Below are 25,388 nucleotides of genomic sequence, written 5' to 3'. Positions count from 1 at the left end.
TCCAGGATCAGGGTGGGGATTCCCTTGGGATGTGGGGTGGCCTGGGAGAGGGGCCTGTGGTGGTTTACAGGCCAGCCATGCTCTCCTGGGGACCCAAGCAGAGGCCCTGGTATTTGGAATTTATTATCTTTTACAATTGAAACTTTGTAGCCTGGAGCAGAGCCAAGCCTCCTGTTCGCTCTGTGGCAGCAGCCATTTCTATTGGAATTTATGTATCTTCTATAATTGAAACTTTGTACCCTTGAATGGAGACCTGAGCCCACCAGCATGTGTGGAAAGCTCAGCTTCCTCCATTACCAGAGAAACCCAAGCCTCCCTCCTGCTCTCTGCGGCACAGTCATGTTGGTTGGGGTTAATTTACGTACTCACTCTGATTGGCTAGTGGATATGGCTGGTGGGCATGGCTGGTGGGTATAGTTGAGTGATGGTTAATTTGCATATTAGTCTTTTATTAGATAGGAGGAAGGAGGATGTCAATTTAATAAATTCAATAAAGAAACAAAACAAACAAAAAAACCTCATTTCTTCCAGGCAGATGTGGCTCAGTATTTGAATGTGGACCTATGTATCAGGAGGTTACAGTCTGATTCCTGGTTAGGGCACATGCCCTGGTTGCAGACTAGATCCAGAGTGGGATAGAGGGAGTACAGTAGGAAGCAGATCCATGATTCTCTGTCATCATTGATGTTTCCATCTCTCTATTTCTCTTCTTTTTCTCTGAAATCAACTAAAAATGTTTAAAAAATAACTCTTCATTTGAGCCTTGATGAGTTTTTGAATTTCAAATTTTAAGAATAAAAAATAAGAAATTATTTGTAAGTCATTCATCCTTAAAACCTTCAAAACATACTATGCTATGAATAATTTAAAAATATACAATATAAAAATTACCAATAATTTAAAACAAAGGCACAACACAGTAATATGGGAAAATGTTTGACAGGGAACTCAGTGTTTGAGCTGTAGAAATTTAAAAGCTATCCTTATTACACAAAACATAATTTGATGGTCTAATCATTCTGTGGTAGCCACTGTAGAAAGTACTAGACTTAAAAAAAAATTATAGTATTCTTAATAGTAGGTATACTGGAATGAGGAAGAAAATGAAAAGAAGCGCGGAGAGGATTTTGAATCTTAAAAGGATATATACGAGTACATGTATTTTTTTAGACAAATGGGTAAAATATGTAGATATTAGAATTATTATCCATGATCTAGAAAATAAGAATAAATAGTAAATGCCCGAAATGTAATTGGTAACATATAATAAATTTTATTCACTTTGACCATTTAACAAAATTTCCCAGATTAATATTAAGTTACAAGTATGTTCCATATTATATTAACAAAGACCACTTTCATAGAAATTACAATCTGCATTATCCAAATTATAGTTTTTGTACTCTTTTGCATCAAATATTATATATTCATGGACAATATATGTGGGGCTATAATAAAGTTGAATAGTGTGTAAGGCAATATCTGGGATGGTGTTTTCTGCCTTATTCTCCCTCAGGAAAGTGGTAGATGGTATAAAAATGGGCTATCTGCTCATATTTCTGGTATGCTTTAGAGGAGATATTGGTAGGTAAAAATATCGGACATTATATCTACTTAAAGTACTTCTTATTTAATTAAGTATACATACTACCACATGTATATCCCTTGGTGTTTCAATATAAAATTAGTGGAATATTCTGTGTTGCTTTTTCAGTTATATAATTTGACAGATTAAAATGGAAGAATGAGATGTTGAAGCTATAGTTTGCATCCTTTAAGGAACATTAGGTTACAAACAACAGTAAAGGGCTTAGGCTTATTGAGGAAAAAGATCAAGAACTAATTGGAGAATTAATGTGAAGGCTTAGTTAGACTTAAAGTCACAGTTAAAACAGCCTGGTCTTTCAAAAGAGAGGAATTAAAGCAAGTCTAGAGTGGCCCTGGAATTGCAGACAAAGGGTAACTCACCACTAACATCATCACCGCACCTCCCACCCCCCAATCTCTGTTCTGTTTTAAGTCACCAACTCATTAGTACAGATTGGTCAAGTAAGGATGTCTATCCCTAGATCGATTGATGAAAGGCAGGTAGAAAAGTAATTATTTACCCTCATATTTGGCCCGAAAATAGAGTTTCTTTACAAAGGGAGAAGAAAAAAAAATACTAGTCAGATGAAACCAAAAGCAACTATAATCTCTTAGTTTTAAGCTCTAATAAGTTCAGAAGGATAAATGCTATAAACTGGGGGTGTCGAACTCAATCAGAGAAGGGGCCAAAATCTAAAATCCAGCCTAAATCGCGGGCCGAATGGTTTACTGAACAGTCATAAACTGACAATGTCATAAACTGACAGCGGAGTGCAGTGATGACAGCGCGGTGCCGGCCACATTGCAAGGCCTGGCGGGCTGGATTTGGCCCGCGGGCCTTGTGTTTGACACATGTGCTATAAACTATGAAAAATTTTATGTTAAAGGGGAACTATTTTAATTTCCCTTCTCCTATATAGTTTTGTGAGTTTCTAATATTTTTTAATTTTATTTTTGTTTGTATATGAGCCTCTGCAGATGCCAGACACACAAAGAATAAAAAATGTTCTTTGAAAATGAGTGAAGTGAAATAAGTGTAAAAGCATTCAAATAATTAAACATGCAAATTGTTTTTCACAGGTTGGTAGCTTTTACCCTTCCAAAGTTATTAAGCTTAAATACTCACTATGACACTTTGGACACCTGTATATTACACATATCAGAAGATTTTGAAACTACTCATTTTGTGCTCCATCCTTCCCCAGCAATATGTATAAGAAGTGAATATGCACCTGTGTGTCCACAGTAGAAGGTAAGGGGTGGATTATAGTTGCTTTTTGCTCCATCTGTGCAGTACCTTATTCTCTCTCAATAATATCTGTCTTCAGGCCAAATAATTGTGCAGATGAATATGTTATAAGGAGATGTTGTATAGAAGTATACCTCCATTTAAAGAAATGATTTTAGAAAAATATGTAAAATTGTTTAAAGAGACCAATTTCATGAAAATGTGGGAGTCAGTGCAGGGGAGGGGTATTAGGATCTGTACTATTAAATCCTGTAGTAGCTACACTCTTTTGCATCAATCATGTGTTTATGGATGCTATATGTGTGGGTATAATCGATAGAGGAGAAAAGAGGGTAAGGCAGTATCTGGGATGGTGTGGTCTGCCTTCTGGTCCCTCAGTCTTAGAATTAAAAGCGGCTGTCTGCTCAGATTGGTGGTGTGGTCGCAGAGATGGTGGTGCTAGAAATGGAAAAAAGGTTGGATACTGTGTCTGCTGAGGGGAATGAAGCCTCCTTCGTGGAGTCTAACCTGCTTCACTTCCTCTCTTTTAGGGGCTGAAAACAATCTGTTTAGATGTAGAAGTTTGTCTTCCTGTCAAATTATTTTTCCTCCTGGCAACTTAATGTTGCCTTCATTAATTTCTTCTTCTTCCTCTTAAGCTTTTTGCACTTCAGACGGGCCATGGCTCGATGAAACACATGGCAGCTGAAGCCCTCCTGGACCCCATGCTCCACATGCTGCTGAAGGGCCTCTAGGCTAGCAAAGATGTGGCAGCAGGCCAGGCACCTGAACCCGCTGTCCAGCGGCCTCCACAAAGGGAGCCTGCGATAGAACACCAGAGTTGAAGATGCTGCGCGACAGCCAGCCTTCTCCCTTTTCTCTTGGGCCAGACTGTCTACTCTGGGCTCAGGGTCATTTAGGACATTCTCCCCAGACGTGTGAGCGAAGGGGACATTTCTATGGACCTCTGTAGTATAGGTTATTTCTTCCATTTTGATCCTTTGTGAGGGAGGCTCCCATCCATCCTCTGTATGGCACATGACAGCCACACCCCTTTTCATTTGTACACGCATATAGTAAATTTTCATGAGCCTGGGATCCTTATTACTAGCTGAAGAATTCGAGGTATATGAACTGGCAGAGGAAGTCTTTGTTTGCACCAAGTCCTTGGGTACAGGTGTCTCCTTGATTCCTATGAAAGAAAATGTCAAACATTAAAAAAATTAGAATGGGTGTGTGACTGCTGTAGGAGCTACCAGGGCCATGATCTACGTGAGCAGGTAAAGTACATCTGTATGTGATATTTCAGAATTTTGGGTGTAGTGAGCTTTATCTGAGGTATTTACATGGTATAACTATGTGGGAATAAGGATGTAGAATTATATGTATGTACTTTTGGAGGTGTACATATATTCTGGGACATATCTGGGAAGTGTTTTTTGATGTTGCTAAAAGGTGATGGATAATGAGTGTGCATGTTTGTTATATGTTATGTTAGCACATGTGAGCAGTGCAAGCATGGTACCGGGTATTACTATGAGATTGTGAGGCTGATAATGTTAGAGGAGGTGTGTATGAGCTCTCAGAATGTTCAGCTCATGAAGGTCTCAAGTGCTGGCAGCTGACGTGCCATACGGTTAGAGACACAGCAGAAGAAAATTAGTTTCCTTGAGGACGTGAACACATTAAATGGTGAGTTTGGTGGATGTCAGTGGGAGTGAGTGTCTTGTATGCAGCTTTTTAGTGATCTATATGAATTATCAAAAACTTAGAACCACACTTGAAGGAACTCAACATGCATATCAATTATATTTTCTAATTAAAATTATACCAATAGGGGATATATGGTACAAGTTTAAGAAACATTCTGCATGCATATGTATCTATTTTTTTTTTACTTTCTTAAAAAGTAAAATTTTACTTTTTAAGAAATTAACTCTTAATTGTTATGTCACCATTCATTTTTCATTGTTACCAAAGCTCAATGCTCATTATTTAACTGTTTAAAATTATCATCATGTCTGATTAATGTGTATGGTAAATATGTTATTTCCATTTTTAGCAGTATGATATAGTGAGTGTAATGGGCTTGGTGTTTAAGTTCATAATTTGTTGGTTAAATCTGGGTTGAGATTGAATAATGTGAGATTGATTTGTTTTCTGCAAATCTGAATATGGGATAAGTTTTGTGTGAATGAGGATAGTATCTGTACTTTGTGTCTCTGTGTTAGTTTAACACATGTTTATGTATGTAGATTGCTTTTCTTATCATTGTGGGTTTTTCTGTGTGTTTAATATGTCGTGTAGTTTAGGTATGGTATGTTATTACTGAGAATATTCTCTGTGAGATTAGTGGAATGAGTGTATTTGAAAAATGCGAGGAAATGATTAAAGAATATGAGGATATGAAAATCAAGATATATAAGAGAAAGAATACCTGGACTTTGGAAAGATGGCAGAGGGTGAGGAGAAGTGTGTTTAAATAAGCTGTGCAGTAATATGAGATTGCATTAGAAAGTAAATTGTGAAAAATTGAGTTATAAAAGGACTAAAAACTTAATATGAAAACTCAGGCCTAGCAGACTAACTCTTAAGCATTCAACAATCAGAAATGTGTCCATGTTGAAAAAAAATGTAATAGAATATTTAGGATGTCAGTTTATTAAGTAATCCCAGACTCATAGAACCCAAAAGCTCAGAAAAGTATAACCAATTAAGAAATAATATTCATGCACTGGTATATGGAATGAGCAAACTAGCATCACATGCAATGTGAATAAATCACACAAATATAACAATGAGAGAAAGTGATCAGACACAAAGTATATATTGTACTCTTCTGTTTAATGAAATTTTAAAACAAATGCTCATCTAGTGTGTTAGGAGTCAGAGAAATCATAACTCCTTGTATGGTACAGACAATAAGAGATCATGGAGAATGTATATGCACATAGAATACTATACTATAAGGAAATGAATGATGTGGAGAATGAGTGCAAATGGGTCTGTCTGATAGGGGTGCCTGTGAATGTAAACATTGGCTATGAAGGTATATGGATGTGATGAGGTATTTAATTGCACATGTCTGTACTCTTGCTCAAGTTAAGTTCTTGAGGATCCAACCACTTTTGGCCTGTTTTAAGTTATTAGTGCTTCACAGGTTGACTATAACATAACCTGCCCTTGTCTGACACAGAAACATATTATTAGACTAGAGACCCCGTACATGACATGCATGCACTAAGGGAGGGTCCCTTAGCTTGGCCTGTGCCCTTTCACAGTCCAGGAGCTGTCAGGGGATATCCAACTGACCAGTTAGCCCTGTTTCCTTCAGGGAGTGGCCTAAGCTGGCAGTTGTACATCCTTAGCTCCCACCACTACCACTGTGCTCGCCAGCAGTGAGCCTTGCTTCTGGCTGAGTGGTGCTCCCCTGTGGGAGCTCACTGACCACCAGGGGAAGCTACTCTGTTGAGCGTCTGCCCCCTGGTGGTCATTTCACATGATAGCAACCAGTCATTTCGCCATTTGATTGATTTGCATATTACCCTTTTGTTATATTGGGTTTTTCTCTGATAAAACTCTTATCCATTTAAGTCCTCTCCTATTATTTCCTCAACTAGAACACTGTTCTCCTTGCACATGCTCTAGTCCTGTTCAGTGTTTTCCCTTGGAATACATTACTTCCTCTGCTGATCTCATTGAAGAAGTGTTTGTGTTTTTGCACTGAGCAGCCATGTGTTGACTAATGGGCAGAACCACTCAGCTCAACTCTGGGTTCTCTCTACATCCCCACCAACTTTGTGTCCTATTCATTCTTCCTTTCCAGCACCAGTTAGCCTGTCTTTAGGAGAGATGGAGGATACATTGTCTGAAGAGGAGGCCTTCCTTGCTTTCAGGCCTTGAGTCAGAGCCATTGTCTTGTGTCTGTCCTGTAAGGTATCTTATCTTAAATCCAACTTTGCTGAGCAATTAAATAAAAAATAATGCAGATATGTACCATGCTGGTTTTCTGTGTATTTATCTGTCCATTGAACAAACAATAAGAATCTGCTATGTGACATGTTCAGTGAGCACACACAGTCTTATCTTCATGGAAAGTGTAAAATGTTTCCCATGAAAATATAAAATGCACACAAATATGCATTGGGTTAATATATGTCATGGGTGTGTGGGTTTCCAAAAAAAAATATTATTTTTAAATAAAACAGAGACTACTGTCTCTGTTTTACTTGGACAAAAAATATATTTGAGATATCAATTTCCCTTGAAGGTAGTTCTCACCATGAGTTTACAGTCATACAATGAAAAACGAATGGAAATTATATGCATCACCATACAAACCTTCTATGTGCCCCTCCATGATCTTCCTTTTCTGTGCTGACTGGGACACAGGAATATTAAGATTCCCAAAATAGGGAAACTTTTGTTGTAATTGTTGGAATCCTAGAAAAGAAAATTTCAAACATCAGAAAACTAGAATGTGTGTTGGAGGGTTGTGGGAGGTAAGATGGCCATGCCATATGTGAGCAAGTTCAGTGAAATTATGTCTATGTGTGATTTCAGAATTCTGTGTATAGTATGCCTCACTTGAGGTGTAACAATGTGTGGTATAATTGTGAAGAGAAAGCATTGTAGTTATGTTTGTGTGGAGTTGTATGGATATTCTGGGATATACCCATGAGTATATTTGATATTGGTAAAAGGGAATGGTAAAACACTTGGTGGCTGAAGTGATTTATGGATTAGAAAGATAATAGATCAAATTTCATTTTCTTTAAGGCATATGTGTTTTCAAGTGTTTGGCCTACAATGAGCATTTTAAAACAGATTATCTGTGTGATTGCATGTAAATTATTTATGGATTTAGTGTGTAATTGGGTGAGTATAAATGAATCAAGGTAAGAGTGTACCAAGGTAATGCTGTTAGAGAATTGGAAGACAGATGTGGAATGAAGGCTTGTGTATTTGAGATTTGTCTACAAATCTGAATATGGAATAAGTTTTGTGTGACTGTGGATAGTATGTATACTTTGTACCTGTGTGTTAGGTAAGCACATATTTATGTGTGTGTGCATTGCTTTTTCTATACAGATAGACTTGTGTGTGTGTTTTCCTTTTGAAGGTAGTAGAATTAGTATCCTTACAAAAGGTGAGGAAATAATAAAAGAATCTGAGGATATGAAAACCAAATTGGGTAAGGGAAAGAATTCTGGGCTTTGAAAAGATGGCAGAGAGTGCAGAGAAGAGTGTGCAAATTAGGTGTGCAGTAACATGGGGGGATTGCCTTAGAAAGAAAATGGTGAAAAATTGAGTTCTAAAAAGGGATAAGATAGAATATGCAAGCTAAGCACTTGCAGTCTAACTGTTAAATACTCACCACATGGAAATATCCTTCATGAAAGTACAAGTAATATAATGCCCAGAACATCACCTGTTCAAGTAATTCAAACTGAAAGCAACCAAATGCTCAGAAAAGTATGATCAATAAAGAAATTATATTCATGCCATCGTATACATAGAATAAAAAAAAACTAGTCACATGCAACATGAAAAAATGATACAAATGTAATGATGAGAGAAAGAAACCAGACATAAAGCATATATTGTACCCATTTTCTTACAAAAAAAAAAATGAAAAACATGGGTACTCATCTAGTGTGCTAAGAGTCAGGGAAATTTCTATGGTACAGACAAAATGGAGCATGGACAATTTGGAAGCCTGTGGAAGACTATACAGAAATGAGTGATGGGAAGAATGAGTGCAAATGGGTCTGTCTGATAGGGATGCCTGTGAATATAAACATTGGCTATGAAGGTATATAGATGTGATAGGGTATTTAATTGTACATGTCTCTGTATTCTTGTTCAAGTTAAGTTCTTGAGGATCCTACCAGTTTTGGCCTTTTTTAAGTTATTAATGCTTCACAGGTTCACTGTAACATAACATGCCCTTGACTGACTCATAGAAACCTACTTAGATTTTTCTCTGATAAAACTCTCATCCATTTAAGTCCTCTCCTATTATTTCCTCAAATAGAATACTGTTCCCCTCTGATCTCCTTGCACATGCTCTAGTCCTTTTCAGTGTTTTCCCTTGGAATACATTACTTCCTCTGCTGATCACATTGAAGATGATGCAAAAATGTTTGAGTTTTTGCTCTGAGCAGCCATGTGTTGACTAATGGGCAGAACCACTCAGCTCAACTCTGGGTTCTCTCTACATCCCCACCAACTTTGTGTACTCTTCATCCTTCCTTCCCAGCACCAGTTAGCCTGTCTTTAGGAGAGATGGAGGATACATTGTCAGAAGAAGCGGCCTCCCATGCTTTCAGGCCTTGAGTGAGGGCCACTGCCTTGTGTCTGTTCTGCAAAGTATCTTTCCTTAAATTCAACTTTGCTGAGCAATTAAATAAAATAACACAGATGTGGACCGTGCTTGTTTTCTGTGTATTTATCTGTCCATTAAACAAAGCATAAGAGTCTGCTATGTGACTCGTTCAGTGAACACACACAGTCCTCTCTTCATGGAAATTGTAAAATGGGTCCCATAAAAATATAAAATGCACAGAAATATGCATTGTATTAATATATGTCATGGTTGAGTGGGTTTCCAATTTTTTATTTATTTATTTATTTATTTTTTTGTGGAACAGAGAATGCTCTCTCCTTTCTACCTGGACATACAATTAAAATGGAGTCATCATTTCCCTTGAAGGTAGTCCTTACCATGAGATTAGATTCACACAATGGAAAAATAATGGAAATTACATGTACCACTAACTGGCAGCACCATACAAACCTCCTATGTGCCCCTCCATGATCGTCCATTTTCTTACAGACTGGGACACAGGCATATTATGTTTTCCAAGATAGGGAAAATTATGTTGTAATTGTTGGAATCCTAGGAAGGAAAGTTATAAACATTAGAAAACTAGAATGTGTGTTGGAGGGCTGTGAGAAGTATAATGGCCATGCCATATGGTATCATGTAGAGTGAAATTCCCAGAGCATGAGAGGGATGTTCGACTGCCAGTTTAGGCCCCATCCCTGTAAACAGGCAGAAGGACATCCTTTGAGGGGTCCCAGATTGGAGACGGTGAAGACCAGGCTGAGGAATACTCCCACCATGCATTAATTTTGTGCAACTCTTCATTAATTGTTAATTAAGCTCAATTCTCATTATATAACCCATAAAGATTATCATCTACTCTTTTACATGTTCTTGGTAAATATATTATTCACATTTTAGAAGTATGGTACAGTGAATGTAAAGTGTTTGGTGTTTAATTTTATAACTTGTTGGTTAAAACTGGGTTAAGATTAAATAATGTGTGACTGTTTTGTCTTCAAATCTGATTATGGAATACATTTTGTGTGACTGTAGATAGTATGTATACTTTGTATCTGTGTGTTAGGTAAGCACACATTTATGTGTGTACCCTGCTTTTCCTATACTGATAGATTTGTGTGTGTGTTTTACATACTATGTTGTTTGGATATGGAATGTTATTACTGAGAATATTCCTTTTGAAGCTAATAGAATTAGTGTTCTTGCAAAAGTGAGAAAATAATTAAAGAATGTGATGATAAGAAAACCAAATTGGGTAAGGGAAAGAATCCTGGGCTTTGAAAAGATGGCAGAGAGTGCTGAGAAGTGTGTGCAAATTAGGTGTGTAGTAATGTGAGATTGCTTCAGAGAGCAAATGGTGAAATATTGAGTTCTGAAAGGGAACAAGATAGAATATGCAACCTAAGCACTAACAGTCTAACTGTTAAATACTCACCAAAAAGAAATATCCTCTTTGAAAGTACATGTAATATAATGCCCAGATCATAACCTGTTCAAGTAATTCAAACTGGAAGCAACCAAATGCTCAGTAAAGTATGATAAATAAAGAAATTATATTCATGCTATGGTATACATAGAATGAAAAAACTAAAGTCACATGCAACATGAGTAAATGATACAAATATAATGATGAGAAAAAGCAACCAGAAACAAAGCAGAAGGGCACACTATATGCTTTGTTTCTGGTTGCTTTTTCTCATCATTATATTAAAAATTAGAAACATAGATACTCATCTAGTGTGATGAGAGTCAGGGAAATTTCTATGGTACAGACAAAATGGAGCATGGAAAATTTGGAAGCCTGTGGAAGACTATAACAGTATTAAGGTGGCCAGAGAGAAGGTGGAGTGAGTGAGAAGGGGAAGCGGGGAAAGCCTGGTGGAGGCAGGATGGAAACGTAAGCCCCTTCCACCATGCTCTTCTTTTTTCTAATTTACAGGGATGTTGATATCTTGGGGTTTTATTTGAAAGCTGCCATGTTAATAACAAAGTTTACATCAGCTCTAGTGGCCTGCATATATATGCTAATTTGTCATATAAGCAAGAAAGAATCTATTTGTTTATTAGTCACTGAAGACTAATCTACTCTAATGAAGTAGAGATACGTGTTTTTGAAAGGCAAAAAATAAAATAAAATAAAATAAAATAAAATAAAATAAAATAAAATAAAATAAAATAAAATAAAATAAAATAAAAAAGGGACCTGGTGCATAATTTGTGGGCAATTATGTCAGGTTAATATCTCTTTTTTCTTCAGATTATTTATGTTCTACATATGTGTAATGTTATGTATGTGTGTATATGTAAATAGGTTTGATTGTATTTTTCCATGTCTCATAGTTTATGTTCAATAACATATATAATATGCACTATTGATTTTTGAAAGTGAAATGATTACAGCCTTTTCCAAAGACTCATTGGAGTTTGCAGAAATAACAAACAAGTTAGAAATATCAGTCCTTGCCCTAACCAGTTTGGCTCAGTGGATAGAGCATCCACCTGCAGATTCAAGGGTCCCAGGTTTGGTTCATGTCAAGGGCATGTACCTTGGTTGAAGGTACATAACCAGTAGGAGTGTGCAGGAGGCAGCTGATGAATGTTTCTTTTTCATTGATGTTTCTAACTTTCTATTCCTCTCCCTTCCTCTCCGTAAAAAAATTAATGAAATATATATATTAAAAGGAAAATCAGTCTTCTTTAGGAATGTGAGCTACCATTGGAACTTTGGGGTTGGCTCCATTCCATCTTCCTCCCACCACTGAGCATAGTGGTTACTTGTTTATTTTCAATCTCCATAGTAACCAAACTATTTTAGTTTTCCATTTTTCTAGAAAGAACCAAAATATCTCCTTAATTAAACCATCATTATTAAAAGGTGAGGTGTGTGTGTGTGTGTGTGTGTGTGCATGTACGCCCCATTTTTTTCTTACATTTCAAATATAGTAATCCAACATTTACATCTTCATAGCCTAAAAAAACAATTCAACTTTATTACTGGTTAAATAAATTCTTTCTGAAATTATACTGTAATCCCTATACAACCAGTTTTAAGTGTTCAAAGTTTTTTCCCCTTCCCTCCCCTCCTCTCCTTTCTCTCCCCTTTCCTCCTCCTCCTCCACCCTCCCACTCCTATCTTTTTCTGTGTCTCCATCTCTCTCCCACTCCCCATCCCTGCCCTGCCTTCATCTATCCTCCTTTCCTGTCCTTTCTCTCTCTCTCTCTCTCTCTCTCTCTCTCTCTCTCTCTCTCTCTCTCTCTCTCTCTCTCTCTCTCTCTCTCCCTTCCTCATTACAACTGGGATTCTCTCTCTTTAGAAAATAGTACCCGGTTATCCTATTCCCCAAGGATGTGCTTAACACATACCTCTTCAAATCCTTGCTATTTTGATGAAATACTCACTTTGTAGATGTTTTTCCTTTTCTTTATACTTCATGGTTCAACTCTGTAAAGAGTCACTCAAATCAGGCACTTTTCTCCCCCAAACTCTACTCTCAGAATGTCAGATGATGATGATAAAGAATTAAGTTACAACAAGCACAATTAATATAAACAAACTACAGTTTATAACAAGTCTCTTGAGAGACTTTCCCCCTCAGCAAATCACTGTTCTGACCTAGGACACCAAAAGGACAGTTACGATGCAAGTCATCGCAATGGCTTCAGCAGTGTTCTACGACATGGGCATGACATCAGTACATTCCATGCTCCAGCTAGCATTCATAGGACTGCAGGACTGCCATATCCATGGACCACAGTAATCCCTTTTATCCAATGGAAACTCTGCCATGAACTTGAGTTTCTTTTAATAATTTATCCATATCAAATCTAGAGGATTGGCGACTTGAATTAAGCAAAGGCAATTATTTTATGTGTCTAGGGCAGTGATCAGCAAACTCATTAGCCAACAGAGCCAAATAACAACAGTATAACAATTGAAATTTCTTTTGAGAGCCAAATTTTTTAAACTTAAACTACTTCTAATACCACTTCTTCAAAACAGACTTGCTCAGGCTGTGGTATTTTGTGGAAGAGCCACACTCAAAAGCCAAAGAGCTGCAAGTAGCTTGTGAGCCTCAGTTTGCAGACCACTGGTCTAGGGTAATGGCAGTACTAAATATCCCCAATGGTGAAGCTAAGCAATACCTGAGAAAACTAGGCTTCGAACCATGCTTGTCCCACAGAAACAGTATTGCTATTTATATCATATGGGCAGTACTATTTAACTAATGTACAAACATGATTATATGTGAGGTGGATTTGAAAACATCTTATAATCTCTTACAATTCTCATATTTATGGGATATCCCCCGCTATTAGAAATAATCTCATATATGTTTACAACAAGCCATTGTCAATTTTGCTTCTCTTTTCCTTATCATTTCCCCAGAGGCTTTGGAAAAGAGGAAGCCTCTGGTCCTTGTCAAGAATCCTGTTCTTGTCAAGCCCAAAGGTCTCACTCACCAGGCCTCTGTTAGGTCCCACACCAGATCTTCTGGAAACAGCTGGGCTCTGTAGAGGGTTTGAACTCTATATAATTGTTCCATTGTACATCCCACCCACCACAAAATATGCCTCCTCCATTCAGAACAATATGTATTTACTTCCAAACCTTAGCAGTTAAATTATAATAAGGCCATTACTTAGCCTTCTTTTTAAAAAATTTCTTTATTGATTAAGGTATCACATATTTGTCCTTAACCCCCCATTCCAATCCCCCACTACTCCCCACTCATGTATCCACCCCCCTATTGTCCTTGACCACTGATTAGGCTCATATGTATGCACATAAGTCCTTTGGTTGATCTTTCCCTTTTATCCCCACCCTCCCTTTGAGATCCAACAATTAGCCTTTTTCAGTCTTCTTTACCTTCAGTAGGCCCTGCTTTTGTGGGTAAAGAACTCTTACCCAACCTAACCATTGGCAGCATTTTTCAGTGCTTGAAATCACATTAACACACTATTAGACAAATGCATAAAGTTAATTTTGTGCTCACAAATGCTCATAAAAATGGTGTCAATATTTCTGGATCCCTAATGCTACTGCATTAGTTTCTACTCTTTTGACCATCCTGAAGTTTTGCCTCACTACTTTCAACTATGAATTTTGATGCTTGAAAAAGAGAAAGTTTTGAACATCAGATACAAATTCATTTGTATCCCTGGTTTCACACCCGTGGCTGAGAATGATTCTAAAGTCAAGAATTTACACTTAATAAAAAAATTTTAAAAAAAAGAATTTATACACAAAAAAAAATATGTCACTTTGGTGGCCAGTATGTTATGTACACATTAGTGGCTAATCAATGCTATTATCCTCAGCTCCATTAATTTTTAATATACTAAAGTTAAGGACTGAGTATTTATCTATAATAAGTAATCAATAAAGTTAAGTTAAATTTTTCAAAATAGGAGTCAAATATAATGAAGAATGAATAAAAACTATGCATTTGACTTGAGTCTCAAGATTTACTGTGAAATGTGGGGAAATCATGAAATATTTGATTTACAGCAGAGATGCTAAAAGCTTTGTTAATTTGCAAAATACAATGTGAAGGCAATTTACCAATTTGACACCTAAGTCTGGGTCAGATTCTGACCTCCCAAATGACACTAGTAGAAAATATAACAAATACTTGAGATAAATGTAAGCTTTTCGAAATAAGGGGTAATAGAGTAAAAGAGATATTAATTTGACCCCCCATAGTAAAAGGTTAACTACTTAAAATAGTTTGTCAAACATTAAACTTAACTGCTTTAATTTTACCCTCTTGAGACTGAACATAAAACCCACCATGTTGAAACCAGTTTTATTTGAGATACATAAATTTAGCATTTTACAAATTATTGGAATAATGTATGCCTAAACACCAATGGAAAAAAGGGCACTAGTAACAAGAAAAGAAAGAAAGAAAGAAATACAGAGAGAGAAAAAAGAGGGAGGGAAAGAAAGAAAACAAAACTGTTGCCCTAACTGATTTTCCTCAGTGGATAGAACAGTGGCCTGTAGACTGAAAGGTCCCAGGTTCAATTCTGGTCAAGCAATGTACTGGGTTGCAGGCACCTTCCCAGTAGGAGGTGTGTAAAAGGCAGCTGATTGATGTTTCTAACTTTCTATTCCTCTCCCTTCCTCTCTATAAAAATTCAATTTTATTATATAGTAGTATATATAATAAAATATACTAAATACATTAAATTTTAAAAAGAAAGAAACTGTTAAAAGTATGGGAACATTTTATGTTTTACTCTATTTACAAGCTAAATATTTAGTTGTCACACATTCATTACTGCTGACAGAAGACACAAGTTTCTGAGACAGGGACAAAGGATGTTATTTCTTGTGTTTCAGAAGCCAGAGGATCATGGTAGTCATATTTGCTCAAATACAGATATTACACTTGCTGAAGGTTTGCATTAGAGGTGAGTCAGCCCCTGAATCCCAGGTCCTCTTATTAGTCATAGCAGCAGTTCATTGGAGATGATAAGGCTCTTGGTACACACATAATACATTTAGAGCTTACTGTGGGCCAACCTCTCAATAAATGGTTTTCAGATATTATCTGATGAAATCTATGTAATAAGATTTAAAAAAAAAAGATATATTGATGTTTCCAGAGGAGATGATAGAGATGATAGAAGTTAAGCAATTGGGGATTACTTACCTTGAGCCCAGAGACAAGGAATTCTAGATCCCTGGTTCTAGAACTCATAGTTGTAATCACACTGCTAAACCATGATAAAGTTACTCCTAATCTGGGTACTCTGAGAGACAATTGGTCAAACTTCTTCTGAAGAGCCCTAAAAATACAGATAGTGATCTCTAATAAAAGAGTAATATTCAAATTAACCATCACTCCACTATACCCAGAAGCCATGCCCACCAGCCAATCAGAACAAGTATGCAAATTAACCCCAACCAAGATGGTTGCCACCACAGAGAACAGAAGGGAGGCTTGGGTTTCCCTGGAAATGGGGGAAGCCGAGCTTTCCACACACCCAAAACAGTAATCAAAAAGAATTTATGCACTCCTTTCCCCATAGTGGCACCATTTACAATAGCTAAGATTGAGAAACAGCCCAAGTGCCCATCAGTAGATGAGTGAATAAAAAACCTATTGTACTTTTTCACCATGGGATACCACTCAGGTGTATAAAGGAAGAAAATATTATCTTTTCCAACATGAATGAAAATGATTATCATACTACATGAAATAAGTTCTTTAGAGAAAGATAAATGCCATATGATCTCACTCATATGTGGAATCTAATGAACAAATAATTTAACAAACAAATGGAAACAGAACTAGAGCTACATATAACTGACTGACAGCTGGGGACTTGCAGGGTTGGATGAAATGAGGTGAATGCTTAAGTGGGGAGATGGAAGTGGGCAAAGATGGGATAAATGGTGACAAAAGTGACTTTAGTTCAGGTGATGCAATGTGCAAATTATGTTTTATTGAGTTATACAACACTTGAAGCCTGTATTATTTTATTAACCAATTAGAGGCCCGATACACAAAATTCATGCATGGGGGCAGGGGTGGGGGGGGTTGTCCCTTAGCCCAGCCTGCACATTCTCCAATCTAGGACCTCTTGAGGGATGTCCAATTGGGCCTAAAGAAGCAGTGAGACATCCCTCTCACAATCCAGGACGGCTGGTTCCCAACTGCTCATCTGCCTGCCTTCCTGATTGTCCCTAACTGCTTCTGCCTGCCAGCCTGATCATCCCCTAATGACTCCCATGCCAGCCTCATTGATGTCTAACTGCTCTCCTGCCAGCCTGTTTGCCCCCAACTTCCCTCCTCTGCCAGCCTTGTCACCCCAACTAACCTCCTCTGCAGGCCTGGTAACTCCCAACTGCCCTCCCCTGCTGTCCTGATTGCCCACAACTGCCCTCCCCTGCTAGCCTTCTTACAGTGGCCATCTTGTGTCCACATGAGGGCAGGATCTTTGACCAGATGGGGGCAGCCATCTTGTGTGTTAGAGTGATGGTCAATCTACATATCACTTTTTTATTAGATAGAACCCAGTGCATGAAATTTGTACAAGGTGAGGGGGGTGTCTTTCAGCCTAGCCTGCATCCTCTCCAATATGAGCCCCCTGTGGGATTGGGCCTACACTGGCAGTTGGACAACTCTCTCACAATCCGGGACTGCTGGTTCCTAACTGCTCACCTGCCTGCCTGTTTGATCACTCCTAACCACTCTGCATGCTGACCTGATTGCCCCCAACTGCACCCCCCTGCCATCCAGCTCACCCCCAATTGATCCCCTCTGCTGGCCTGTTCACCTCCAACTGCCTCCCCCCCCCAGCCTGATCACCCCCAATTGCCTTTCCCTTCTGGCCTGATCATCCCTAACCACTTGTGCCTCAGTTGGCCCTGCCACCATGGCCTTGTCCAGAAGGACTCCTGAAAGGTCTCATGGTCTAATTATAGAATATTACTCTTTTATTAATATAGATAGGCTATGGCATACTGCCATAACTATAACAGATGTACCAGTATCACTCTATGAGAATACATACTTCATACAATAAGAAGTCATCTAATATATTACATTGTATAAGTTGTAAGTAGTAGAAAATACTGTATTTGTAACAATAACATACACCCTGTGACTTCCCTTCCTCATTTGGGAATGGTTCCCCAGTTCTTTGAACATTTCCTGGGCCCTAATGTATTTTTTTTTTATTCAGTGTAACTTTATTTACTGTTTATTGCATATGATTTGAGGTCTTTAATTTCTAAATACCAATGATTCAAAGGACTATTTTTTCCAATGAAGTTTAACATTAACATCAGCGAATTCATGTATGCATGTGTTTTTATTATAAGCATCTGAATCATTCACATTGTCATAGATCCTGAACTCATAAGCATGGACCATGCACAAGCTGGCAGCAAGCCAGGAAGCCACTCTGCAAGCAAACAGATACTCTGCATAAAAAGAAAAGTCATAGCACAACATTTAATGTCCAACCTGAGACACCTCAGAATGTTATATATATTGACTTCTTAATTCATATAGTATCAGAAACTCAACTGCTTGGTTGGTGATGGGGTTGACCTGGTTCCAGGAGGTATTCCTGAAATAATCACGGAAAGGAGGGCTCAATCTTTTCTTGGTTTCTTGCTCCTCCCCAGCATCTTCATCTTTCTCCTCATTCTCAGCTTCTTGGGCATCTTCTCCTTCACCTTCACCTCTTTATTCTTCCTCCTTTGCATCCTCAAATTCTTCCTTGGCTCTTCTTCCTCTTCCTTTCCTTCCTCTTCCTCAGCCTCTTCCTTCTCCTTCTCCTCCTCTTCAGCTTCTCCTTTAGAGAAGTGTTCATCCTTAGCTTCCTCAGCTTTTGCAGCCTGAATGGTCTCCTCCACCTAGATCTGCTCCTCCTGGACGTTGCTGGTGTATTAAGAAGGGAAGGAGCAAGCAGACATCAAGTAGGAGCTAGTCTGTAAACCACCTTAGGCAGATTGACCAAAGATCTAAGAACTCTGGGAATAGACACTGGCTATGTTTCCCATGCTGGTGAAACTGAGCTGAGTCTCCTCACCTTCCAAGAGTTTCCTGTAAGGTGCAATGTCAATGTCCAAAGCCACATTGAGGAGGTGCCTGACTCTGACTCTGTCCACAGTGTTAAGACTGGTCCCCAATAGCAGCTTGGTACCAGCTGACGGCCTCAGGTGCAGCCTGTCCCTCCTGCATATGCAAATTTACCCTCCATCTCTGTTGGCTTAATTTGCATATCACTCCTGATTGGCTGTGGGCATAGCAAAGGTATGGTCAATTAGCATTTTTCTCTTTTATTATCTTAGAAGCTTCTCCACCAAAAAAAAAAAAAAAAAAAAAAAGAAAAAAAAAGAAAAAAGGAAGACCTAGAAACAATAAGTAATCATTGGTTAAAACCAACTAACATACAAAAAAAAAAAAAACCTAGCTTTCATTTCCTTATCTTAGCCTACTATTTCCTACCAAAAGGACCCAGATATTATTGAGGCAATGTTTAATTCCAAGTTTGAAAGAGGAAATGCTGAAGATGGTCCTGGACATCAAGCCATACCTGACAGCAAGTAATCTATCAAAGACTACTAGGTAGGATCATATACAGAAGATGGAGAAGAGCCAACTTGAAAAGCCAAAAATGGATAATTTGTGTAGCAATAAAAATTAAAACTATAATGAATTGATGACAATCAAATTTGCCCAAATCCACAAGACAAAAATCATACTTATAAGAGATTATTCAGTTTCAATGATGGTAGTTAACAAATTCATTAGAAAGTGATTAAAAAAATAGTAAATGGAGGGAAATAATCAAGCATTTAACATGTCTCACAAATACTTATGCTAAACAAATACATGGCTGCTAATCTCAAAAGAGAAAGACAACCAGATAGTATGTGCCTCCTAATGGAAGATACACCATATATAAAGTATTTTTGCCAAAACAAACCTGAGTCAGATGAAGATATACAAATAATTTGTTTTTCAACAAATAAATTGCAAAAACAAAAACTAGTTGGTGGGATAACTTGTAGATCAGAAATTACTAAGAAGATATACCAAAACAAGTACAATTTTTTAAAAATATATTTTCTTGATATTTTACAGAGAGGAAGGGAGAGGGATAGAGAGCTAGAAACATCGATGAGAGAGAAACATCGACCAGCTGCCTCTTGCATGCCCCCTACCGGGGATGTGCCCACAACCAATGTAGATGCCCTTGACGGGAATCAAATCTGGGACCTTCCAGTCTGCAGACCGGCACTCTATCCACTGAACCAAACTGGTTTTGGCAATAAGTACAATGTTTTGATCTTATGTGGACACTGATTTAAATAAATTCAATGTAAACAAACATATTAAATTAGAAAAATCAAACATGGACCTCATATTTGATAATGCTAGTGGGTTATTTTTAATTCTTTCTTTATATATGATAATATTATGGCTATGTTTCAAAAGGAATCCTTCCCTTTTGGTAATATATGCTGATATATTTAAATATAACATTATATAATACTAGAGGCCTGGTGCTCAAATTCATGCACCAGTGGGGTCCCTTGGTCTGGTCTGTGGGTATTAGGCAAAATCTGGCTCTCTGATATCCCCCTAGGGGTCCTGGATTGCAAGAGAATGCAGGAATCCATGCACTGGGCCTCTAGTATGCATATAAGATATTTGGTTAATCTCTTCCCGCCCTCCCTTTGAGATTCATCAGTATGTTCCATGTTTCTATGTATGCGGTTTCTGCTCCTGCATTGAGTGTCTGCCCCCTGATGGTCAGTGCGTGTCATAGCAACCTGATGGTCAGCTGGTCAGCTGGTTGGCTGGTTGGCTGGTCACTTAGGCTTTTATATATAGAGATATTGATTTTTTTCAAAATAACCTGATTGTGAGTTATTGAAATAGGAGGAAGTACAGATGAAGCAAGATCACAAACAAAGAGGAAATTAATATATCAACTGTAAGAAGCATTTATCTGCTGCCACAAAGGTATTAATACCAGTAACGATTGGAAAATTTTCTCATGGAATATTTTCTAGGTAGAAATAATTGAAATGAAACACAGAATTTGTCTTTCATTTATAATATTAAAAATAAATTCTGTAAGCCAGAGAAAATGTTAGATATTTCATCAAAAGCATCCAAATAACAATTCACTAAGTAAAATTGCATTGCTCTCATTCCATAATTCCTGTCTTTCCTTTTCACCTTTTCTTTGTCTTTTTGTAACATTTATCATTATTGTTTATATTTATCTTCTAATATTTTAATATTACTTACTTTTTTTCTCCAGATTTGTTTATAAAATAAATTTACTTATAAAGGAACTTTACTGTAGTGCATTATGAATGCTCAAGGTGAATATCAAACTGCAGAAAGTTGGACTTATAAGTATAAAATTCAACTGTAACGGTAGCTCTGTAGAACAATTTTTCCATAGTTAACTACTGGTATATGGAAAATGATTTAATCACAACAGTAATGTTAATGGCAAACACACCAGATGTTACCAGTAAAGTTAGACCTCAGTTCTTGAGTTTGGCTAGGAAAAAATTCAGATTCAATACTCAAATACAAATGAAAGTTTACTGAGAAAGTCACAGAGGTACAAGTGAGCTGTAGAAGAAGTGAGCCAGCGGGGCTATGTGAACTCAGGAAACAAGTTACAAAGGCAAAAGAAGGGCGCTTGGAGCTTAGGAAAAAGAGAGCAAAAGTGTGGGCCTTGAGGGAAGAAAGGGGAGGTAAAGGCAAAGGTTTGCAGAAGAAGACAAGAAGAGGGAGGGAGAGATGGGTCCTTTGTCTTGAGAATCTTTATCTGCTTCTCTAAAGGCAAGACTTTTATGGGGCAGGGTTATTTCAGAGGGAGGTTCTCAATAGAATATTCATCAGCTTTCCAGGTGTGCCTTTTCAGGGTCATAGTTTCTACTGATTGGTCAGTACCGGGGATAGGGGGCATTAGTCATTGAAGCTGGTCCTGACATCATTCATGGCATCACCTTTGTCTGGTTTTGCTGCTTTTCTAGACTTGGAGTAGAAACACAACTGAGGCCTAGGTATTATCTGTAGTTAGACCAACTCTCTCTGTGTGATCAACAGACACAATGCTTTGTTCTTAAATATTTAATGTTGTCAGAACCTCATTATCATGATTTCTTTTTAAGAGAATGGTTTTGCACGAGCATGTATGGGAGCCATATGTGGCTGTTCTCCGGCCCCTTGTTTCTCCTCTAAGGGGATCTACAACATGACCGGTCACATGGCAGGGGAGGAAATGTCAGGGGAGCATTCGAACTGCATGGCCAGAAATATTAAACCTCAGGAACAATCTTATACTAGGGGAGAAAAAGTTATCCTGGAGGCAACATCCCACACTACAGGACTTGTCCTCCCAGTTTTGCCTGTTGCTAGGCACCCGGTGCTTTCCACCCTGATGACCTTCTGTACCTGGCCTATTGATCCTACTCTGCTCATCCCTGTCTAACTGCCTACTCTAATAGTAACGCCAGAGATCTCACATGGTCCAACTGTTAAATAACTCAGCATAATAAATTTAGCTGTTTTCACATGAACCACTGATGCCCAAAAATAATTTCCTGCTAATCAGTAATAATGACTACATACCCAGTGAGTCACCGTTACACTTTAAGAAGAAGACTGTGCTAATGCGTGAATAATTATTGACCTGATTAAGTGTTCAATCTTGCTCTTGGAAAAAAAAAGTGTGCATTATTTAATGATTCAGCTGTATATTGTCTTTGTGATAAAAGCAAGAAGTAATTTGGATAACTAATGCACCAGCTAACTTCCGTTAGGCAGTTCCCAAAAGCAGATGATTTTCATCTCCCTTAAACATTACAGGAACTTACATTTTACTCTGCCTGTGTCCTTAATGTTCTGCCAACTATTTTCATTTTTTTCCCTAGAGGCAAGGGGAAAATGATATAGAGAAAATGAAGTAGATGATAGGGTTTTATCTGTCTGTCATTTAAGAGGGCCTGGGATTCTGAGAAAAAGCTATTACTAGTTAGCACCACAGAAAATTCCTCCACCAGGCCACTTCACAAAGCTGTTAGAAAGGTAAGCCTTTTGGGGAATGAGAAATGCACAGAATTCCAGGCATTTAGCAAAGACCAAGTTGGAGCGCAATGAAGAGCTAAGAACTATTATTTGTCAGGTTACAGTTGTCTCTGATCAAATTGTTTCTACTGCTTGTTTCCATCAGATTGTCAGACATTAAGCACAAAGAGTAGTTTTGTTCTCCAGAAATGTCTTGACTTTGTAAAACAGAGAAGAGGCATGAAAGGAACAGAGGTATGGATCTGGAAGGATAAAATGCTCCCTCAGTTAGGAATGAGTGTGGTGAGATTGTGATGCTACATTAACAGCAAATACACTGGGTCAGAAAAATTTAATGTTTCCCTAAAGAAGTAATTTGAATACTGCAGCAAATGAGACAGTCTCACAACAAGTCCTACAGCATACCACTATTTAAAATGTTCAGTTCTGTTGGGAAAAGGGGAATTAATCCACAATCTAGTTAAGGGAGTTGGACAGCAGACCAATGCCCTTTCCTGAGAAGGAGGCCTTTGCTACCCGCTTTGTTACTATCTTTTTTCACGCAGACTACCCTTGAGCTAAATAGCATTAGAAAATATTCCCCCAGTAACATTTAACCAAAACAACTCTGGTGATCCTGATGGTGATACAAGGGTCATTCAGGTATAATTGAAATAAGACTGCAACTCTAAAAGGCAGAATATTTTCAATGAAAGCTGCATTCAGACATAATCTGATAGAAAATATGTTTGTATATTTTCAGGAAACAACTCTGAGATCACGTGGATTCTGGCAACAGAGAGGAATTGACAGGACTACTCCAACCATGAAGACAGAAGAGAAACAGTCCAGAGATGAAAGATGCTGATGACACCTTGCCATAATAGCAGTCAGCAGTTGTGTATCACTGCAGGTTGCCCAGGACCAAAACAGAGATAGTCGGACCTGCATTACCACACCACTTGTCCACCAACCAGAACTGAAATATCATTGCTGACATATACACATAAGAAATTGTTTCACATTGAAATTAGGTCTCAAAGAACTGTTGGCCCAGAAAGAAACTGACTACAGATTGATTCATTTGCCTTTCAGCATAACCATTATTGCTTGTCTCAATTTTTATTCTTATAGGTATATTTCCAGTTGGATATGACCTCACTCATCTAGGGGAAATGAACAGCATAGACTGATGAACACGAACAGACCCAGAGATAAGAAGCCATGGGTCAGACTGTTGGACCTCAAAGGGAGGGTGGGAATAAAAGAGAGAGATCAACCAAAGGACTTATGTGCACATATATGAGCCTAACCAGTGGTCAAGGACAACAGGGGGGTGGAGGCATGAGTGGGGAGGGATGGGAGATTGGAATGGGGGGTTGAGGACAAATATGTGATACCTTAGAAATTAAAAAAGAAAAGAAAAGAAAAAAAGAAAAGCTAGAACCATCTTCCTTTTGGGGGTGTTGTTCATTATTTCAAACCATTCACTTTAATTTTAAGGGAAAATGTAAATCTACCTCAGAGGCACTTTGAAACAACAGAGTAATATTGAGTTTTGGTCTCAGGAGGCATATGTATGTATTTGTTGTTTGCACTTCAATATTAACTTCAGGCTTTAATTATTTAACCTTTCAACTTTTTACTTATTGAATGGAATTCTCTCACATCATACCATGACGATACTAATTTCCTGTTGTACTACACTAATGAGTAGGTTCTGTTCACTTCGGACCATAAATCACACTTCTATATTATTGCACCAAATAATTATTCTTCATTCTGGGGACTTCTGTCATTAATAAAATGAGTATATAGTGATCATTATGCTCTGTTTAGAAAGGTAAATCAGCATATAATGCACTTTTAAATGACTTTCATCCCAAATTATTAAAATATAAAGCTGCAATGAATAAGGATAATTTAGGTTATCAAGAAAATTTATTGGCCTGAAACCATTTATATTCCATTATACATATAAACCACTGTTATATCAGCATAATAACACTTATCAGAATTTTTATTCCAATATAGATCTTTCTAACTCTAAAGAGACTCAGTGTGCTATTTTTTTTCCTCTAAAATAGACTCATCCATATTTGCCAGGATTTAGATAAGGCACAAGGGGCTCTGAATGGTGAAAACAAAATGTTCGCTGAAGATAGTGTAATGCTCTGCTAACAGAGATAAACTTTATGTTTCTCTTCAATTGACCCGATAGAGCAGAATGGGAGTTGCTCATGAGTTGTGAGAGCTTCATCAGATTTTCCCTATCTTAATTCTAACCCCTCTCCTCAGGGGTTGTATGTCCAGAAACCTGAAATAGGTATCCTGCTCTCTTACTTAGTAAGCCTTTCATTCAGACAGCTCATGCAAACACAGATCCTTCAGCTCATCTCTGAAATAAAACACTAGCTCCCTTACTGGCATTGCATTAACATGTTTTTTCTCCCCTTAGTTGAATCACTAACTGGTGAGATTTGCCTTCAGGTTGCTGTAGAAAATAGGTTACTTCCTGTTTCTCCTTCTCAGGGCCAGAATAACTATGAGACTCCACTGCAAGCACATGGTCTTGCATGCAGGGAACAGTGATGCTCAGTGCATGGTCTAGAGCAGGGAAGGGGGGAAAGTACGCTGGCAGCAAAAACATGCCATTGTATTT

The 25,388-nt window shown here is 37.9% G+C and overlaps 1 long non-coding RNA gene across 6 annotated transcripts in view; it reads right to left on the bottom strand.

Annotated features, from left to right (window-relative positions):
• LOC311618287 overlaps positions 1–25,388 on the bottom strand; it is a 1,465,663-nt gene that overhangs the window by 576,297 nt on the left and 863,978 nt on the right. The window contains exon 3 of one of the 6 annotated variants that reach the window (XR_014794292.1): positions 19,001–19,038. The exons of the other annotated variants lie outside the window; for them this stretch is intronic. This is a non-coding gene — a long non-coding RNA (uncharacterized lncRNA). Of the gene's footprint in view, positions 1–19,000; positions 19,039–25,388 lie in introns of those variants that run through there. 6 annotated transcript variants of the gene reach the window in all.

Source organism: Pipistrellus hanaki (assembly GCF_964339955.1).
Source record: "Pipistrellus hanaki genome assembly, chromosome: 2".
NCBI classification, from domain to species: domain Eukaryota; kingdom Metazoa; phylum Chordata; class Mammalia; order Chiroptera; family Vespertilionidae; genus Pipistrellus; species Pipistrellus hanaki.
Note: the sequence above shows the minus strand (reverse complement) of the source record. Positions and strands in the feature narration are given on the sequence as shown.